The following is a 7,276-nucleotide window of genomic DNA, read 5'->3' as shown; positions in this document are numbered from 1 at the left end:
TTCGGAGCTCTATATTAGTCAAATATAGGGGGTCTTTCGAAGCTGCGAAATCCAAAAACATGAAAAAGGGTGGTCTTTCCGGGGGAGCATACCCGTATGGTCATTTGTGTTAAGTGCCCCCCGGGCATTAGGGGCTGTGCAAAAATTATGAGTCCCCACCCACAGGGGGTAAAATTACCAAATGGCTCGTGTAGCCCTGTCTCGAAATTAGTGCATTGAATATGCACACTTGCTCAATTAGCATTTTGTGCAAATTTTATTACAAACTTAAATGCGGTTCTTTTTTAACCCTAACACTGAACACTGCTTTTTGCAATCCGAGTTAAAGAAGAAACAAAAAAGGAGAGAAGATGAACAAAGAAGTCATTTGGTTCCACGGGATTTGAACTTTAGATCCCTAGGGTGCCAAGCACACGATCAGCCCGCCAGTAGCCACAGGGGTTGTGCTGACTCGGCCAGTGATTCTCTGAGCATATAGCACTATAGGGTGATTGTGTCATCGCATCACGTGGGATTCATGCATATGCGGTGCTTATCATTGTGGTATTTTTTATCTATGGGTGTTAGCGTTATTTAAATGTACCTTTTCATTTTACATATACAGTCATTGGATATGAAAAGGCTGGAAAGAGCACTATAACCTAATTTTGAGCCATTTTATGTTCACTAAAAGGCTCATAAAAAGAAAACCACATACAATTATTATTGTCTATACAATTCGCATCAAATGTAACTTGAGCAAGTACGAATATGATTAAATACTCCTGAAGGGGGGGGGGTCTATAGCTAAAACAAAAAATGTCCTTTACCTTAGTGGTTATGAAACAATGTGCATTTTTCACCTTCAAAAGATGGTCTACGACTTAACTCTTCTGCTGGAGCGTACCGGGCCACTGAGCCAAGAGGGGCAAAATGTCCAAATCTTCCTGCTGACACTCTACCAAAATGTTGATCTTTACTGGGAAAATTTGCAATTTTAGTGCTTGGTCAAAACTAGAATGAATTAAAATTGTGGCCTAAAACTTTTGGTCAATTTTGTCCCAGTTTTATGGGAAGCTATAGCACAATTTTAACAATAAATTATTATCGGAAGACATTCCACTACAGATTAGGGGTGGTGCAATAATTATGTGTACCCCGGGGTGAATTATAGGGGGGCAAAGATTTTTGGCAGGCCAAAAGGGGGGGCAAGCATTTTTGGCAGGTCAAAAGGGGGGTCAAGCGATTTTGGCAGGTCGAAAGGGGGGGGCAAGCAATTTTGGCACAGATATTTTGGGCACCGTTTCTATATTACACCCTAAAAAGGCGTAGGAAAACATTAGGAACACGTTCAAATATGCAAAATTTCCTGCTCGCTGCGATCGCACTATATGATAAGACAATTTAAGGTTTTAAATTCGGGTTCCCCAAAATCTTGCATGTGTAAAGGGGGGGCAAAGATTTTTGGCACATCAAAAGGGGGCAAAGGTTTTTGGCACGTCGAAAGGGGGGCAAAGCTTTTTGGCACGGCCAGAGGGGGGGCAAGCGATTTTTGGCAGACCATTTTGAGAATTCACCCCCCGGGGGTACACATAATTATTGCACCACCCTTATAGCCAATGTATATATATGATATGAAGGCATACCATGGTACAACCACTTACCGTGACTATAGCATTCCACAATGCATTATGGGAAGGCATTCCAATACAGGTACAGCAATGCATTATGGGAAGGCATTCCACTACAGAGTACTGGCACTTACCATGACTATAGCATAGTTTCCCTAATGCATTATGAGAAGCTATAGCATAGTTTCAACAATGCATTATGGGAAGGCATTCCAATACAGGGAACAGCAATGCATTATGGGAAGACATTCCAATACAGGTACAGCAATGCATTATGGGAAGGCATTCCACTACAGCGTACTGGCACTTACCATGACTATAGCATAGTTTCCCTAATGCATTATGAGAAGCTATAGCATAGTTTCAACAATGCATCCAATACAGGGAACAGCAATGCATCATGGGAAGACATTCCAGCTACAAAGTACAGATGTAGCATAGTTTCAACAATGTAAATGGGAAGCTATGACATATCGAGCGTTGACAAACAGAAGGCCTTAACTCACTTTTGGCCATTTTGAGATTTTGGTACCAAAATAATCTGTAACATATCCACAGATTCTTAAAATCATAAGCCTTAACTCAATTCAACTAACTATTGCATCTATAACACAATATTACTTGGTCAGATCTCAATGCAAAATATTATTTTTACTCATTTTTCTCAAAAAGGCACTTTTTGAGTTAAGGCCTTCTGTTTGTCAACCCGGATATTTTCATCAATACATTTATGGGAATACAGGGTACAACTAATGCAATATGGGAAGTCATTCCACTACAGAGAACAGGTAATTAGCATGACTATAACCTAGTTTCAACAATGCATTATGGGAAGCTATATCTAAATCCAATAACTCTAGCTCTAAGTCTAAAGCCAACATTACTGTAATCATATTATTACAACTATAACTACAAACCCAACTATAATTGTAACTATAACTATAAACTCAACTATAACTCCAACTACAACTATAACTATAACTATAAACTCAACTATAATTACAACTACAACTATAAACTCAACTATAATTCCAACTATAACTACAACTACAACTACAACTACAATTATAACTATAACTACAACTACAACTATAAACTATAAAATGTTTAAACTCGACAATTGCGCATGAAATACAAGTGTTCTTTTATACTTATTCCCAAATCAGGGTGTTTATCTGATTTTACAGGGATAAATGAAATAGAGGATTTATTTGGAGGTTCATAGGCACATCAGCATAATTTGGATCCGTGGCTATTATGAATTTGGCCATATTGAAGCTTGAGTGGTCAAATATTGTTAAAATTGGAACTAATTTATGCAAAAAGCTAAAATGATATAAATTAATTTGGTCACGCAAATGTACACAGGTATCAGTTTTGGCCCAATCTACCCATGGGCCTATGTGTACAAAATAATTTTGCAATGAGAAATAGTAAACTGAAGTGTGCAGTTTACGTGCAAAGAAATCCAATTTATTTGCAATATTTTCTTGATTTAGTTGTATTTTGATCAGATTGGTACATATTCATATTTGTACATGTAGCCTACTTTGAAGAGATAGGCCTATACAATTCTGATAAAAGTTATATTAATTAATGTTATATTAATTAATAGATAAGTATACACTAAGTGCCATCATTTCACAAAAGCACTGAAAACCAAAACCAGCCCCCCCCACCAAAGTATTTCTGAACACTCCCTTATAATATACTTCTCATCATTACATTTAGAGATACAATAAAAACAGTATCTAAATTACTGACTCGATGAAGGTATAGACTTTGGCTATAAGGGGCTGAGCAATATGAGCAAGGGGGTATATTTTTTGGCATGGGGGAATGTACCATTTTGAGAATTTAACAAGCTTGGTATAGGTCTAGTCATAATTATTGCACAGTCCCTATTATCAGTACAGCATGTTTTTAAAATAAATTCCATGGGATCGGGTGAAATCAATTGGGAGCCTCAAAAAAGGCAAATTAGGGGGTACCGGGGTTGAAGGGGTCGTGAAAATATCTTTATGTCCTAAAAGCATAATGACGGTGCGATGTTTTATTCATAAACCGGCGTAAACATTACAAATAGGCATTTAAATGCCAACAAAAATAATTGACCAAATTCATGGCTTTAAAGACTTTGGCAACATTTCATAAACGTACCATGTCCTGCACGTACCAAATTCAAACTTGTTAAATGCCCAAATGAAAATGATTAATTGATTATGGTAGAACTACGTGCAGTAATGCCCTGTTGTTATAGTATGTCCAACTTCTACAACAAGTATTCCAGGGTATATATAATTAGTCATTAAATAAATTCGCTTGTCTTGTCTCTTTCAACCAACATCTTAACAGACCGGCAATGGACGACTAAGTCATGGCTTCATTGAACTGGACCAGCAAGAGATCAGTCAGAGCCAAGTGAAAAAAAAATTGTCAAAACGTTTGTTATTCTATCTTATGGTACATTGCACAGGGATTTATGTATGCGGGCCTTGTGTATTTGAGACAGCTTGAACGTGACAACTGCCATACGCACACCTGACGAACGTGCCCACATTTTTTGTCAAGATTTATCGTGTTTTGACCCAGAAAAGGAATGTTTTCTAAATGTTTATTACATTTCAAAACAAATTCATCACTAATTCGCGACTGTACATTATAGTTTCTCCTTGCACCACATCGAGCTCCAAATTAGACATTATTATTGGACGTTTAGGTGGATTCGACTGGGGTAAAAAGATCAGAAGCATAAGAAACTGCCATGGAGAAAACAAAGACATTATGGAAGCAGCTTTTGCTAGTGATTTTCCTATTAACGGGTAAGTACTATTCACTGTTTTTACCATAATGTGTTGAATTGAACTATTTTTCGAGTATGATACCCATAGCCTAATTAAGGCCAATGTAGGCCTCTAGTATATACATCAGATTATTCAAAAGTTTTGGCATATTATCATGTATTGGAAGGTGCAAAAAAGTTAACCCAGAGCATAACAGAAAAGCACAAAGCCCGGGCACAAAGCAGCATTTTCAACGTCAATGCACTGGTTCAAATAATGAGTAAACATATCGGTACCTCTGATATGTATTCGACTTTCATGCACATGCACTGCAAATTGCATGTGTTATTTGCGGGAATGACGGTTTTGACTTTGGAAAAAAATAAAGAGTGATCAGAATAATTGAACCAAATGACAAATAAGAAAAAACCGGGAGAAAAAGGCCTATCTGAGACAAAATTACATTATACATAGGCCCCTAGTCCCAGCATTTAGGCTTTATACATTGGTGTATAGCAATATTACTAAACTGTTGGAGCGAGTGGTAAAAATGCCGGCTGTAAACAAAAATTGAACTGATAAAGTTGAGCATTTAGCACCAGAACCTAGGCTCCATTTAATGTTAGCACCAAAGGTTAACTTCCTTCATCAAACTGAACTTTTTGTATACTTTTTGGAGGGCTAGATGTGGACGTCACAGCCTATCGGTCGTCCCACGCGCTAAATACTGCATGCGGTACCTTTCCATGCCATGTAAGTTGTTCACATTCAACACAAAATAATTATTAAGTCTTTTAAACAATATAGCAATGAGTCACATATAGTTAGTTTTGGTTCATTTCACATTTATCACGGCAGACCTATTTTGTCAAGCATCACATGCAATATCAAATCAATATTAAATCATTATTGGGGGAAAAGAAGAGCTAAGAAGGAAAGTTTCCCGTGAGACAATCCGCAGATTTATGCAATGTAGCCTATCAGACCACTGACATATTTTAAGAACGATTTGTAGAAGCTTCAACAAAGTTAATTTTCAAAGACCGTCAATAAATTCCCCCAACTCTGGTGTATCTCCGCTTATGCATGACTTTGATGACTCGACTGTTACTTACGATAAATAGCCTACAATAAGTTTGTACTTTTCTTTTTCAAAACAAATATGTAACCCGTTCCGACAAAACCAGTTCATTTCATGGTTTTAATAAAACTGTAAGCAGGGAACGATAAGTTTCAAAATGATACCAAAATTATATACATAGCATTAATACTTTTTAAGATATGGATAATTTTGTAAATGATAATTTTGTAAATGATACCTTGATATTTTTGCAAAATGACTAGTCTGAGTAATGTGCTAATTAGTTTCCTGCCTTACACAGGATTGAATAGTGATTATCATAGTTCAACCGTTAATTATTGATTAAACAACACTCTTTTTAATAAGTACTTTCAAGGATTTGATAGTCCTTGCACTCAGTCCCAAGGTCAAATACCATGAAATTAAGAATGTCAAAATTCGTGTATATATATCTTTAAAGGCAAAAACATGCCTGGCGACTTGTTCCGGGTTTTGTTGGAGCTGGTGTATAGCGATGTTGAATACTTTATGTAATGACATTAGCATAAACACAGTAGTATATGGGCACTGCCTGATTTATGGTGAAAAGTAGTCAAGAAAATTTGAGGTATGCTAAATATCTTGAGAATAAATGTATGGAATCTGACGCGGTTTTGCAACTTTGTAAACCGATAACATAGCGTTGATGCTATACTCTTTGTAGACCTATACCATTTTTATTAATGATAAGGGATCATGTTGAATATCTCCAATTTTAGTAGGCTTTTATCACCCATTGTTCTTTACATAATAAGGGATAGCAAGATAAATCGACGACAAAATTTAATAAATGGTACCTGGTTCGATTGGGTAATTAACTACTTATTATTAAAATGGAGGTCCCAGTGGCGAAATCACAAACATTTCTTTCTTAATGAACCCTTTTTTTTCGTCAAAAAGGTCATGTTTTTGTAATCAAAATAGCACGTCATATAGAGAGGCACTAGATTGAATATAAGAAATTTAAATTTCCAAAGGTTTGTTTGATTTTAGCATGAGACTTATCACTCATATACTGCTACTGTTCCGCAAACCTTGTATTAGTCATATTTTTAGCGCTATTTTTTGATGAAATTTTCTTTCTTTTTTTCATACGCTTTTGGTACATTTAATCATGAATACCATCAACGTTGAACGTATGCGCATATTTATATTACAACAATTTCTATTGTCCTGACTATGCTCTCATACCATATCAATAGGCTAATCATTTGTTTTTATTTCATTTTGGAGTGGATATTTTTATTCTTGTTTTTACCTTGTGTGCTCTTTTCTCACGAATTTCGCACCATTTTTGTTTGTCGTTAAGGCCTGCTGAAGTTCAAAGACGTCCCCTTTCCTTATCTGTTGATGGATACATTTCGTCTCTCACAATTATCAATTGTATGTACTCAGATTACCTGAGTTAGGAAATATATTTGGAAGAAATAATAGTCGCTCATGTCCAATTTCCTCGGGATTTTTGACCAAAAATGAGCATTTTTTTACATTTTTTCAGAAAAAATAAAAATCGATATCTGTGAGGATATGTGCTGATTACTTTTGCAAGGGGTCAAATGTCACAAAAAAAATAACAACTTGCACATATACAGCGAAGATCAATTTAAAAAAAAATTTTTTCTTCATGGAATGTAATACTCTGACCAAAGTTGCCCCAAATGCGGGGTAACTTTGGTCAGGCTATTTTTAACCCCTAGGGCACCCATACAAAATTATTAAAAAATGTTTTTCAACTTCAAGGTGTAGAAGGGCACCCTAATGTC

Source organism: Amphiura filiformis, chromosome 6, assembly GCF_039555335.1.
Source record: "Amphiura filiformis chromosome 6, Afil_fr2py, whole genome shotgun sequence".
Lineage (NCBI taxonomy): Eukaryota > Metazoa > Echinodermata > Ophiuroidea > Amphilepidida > Amphiuridae > Amphiura > Amphiura filiformis.
Note: the sequence above shows the minus strand (reverse complement) of the source record.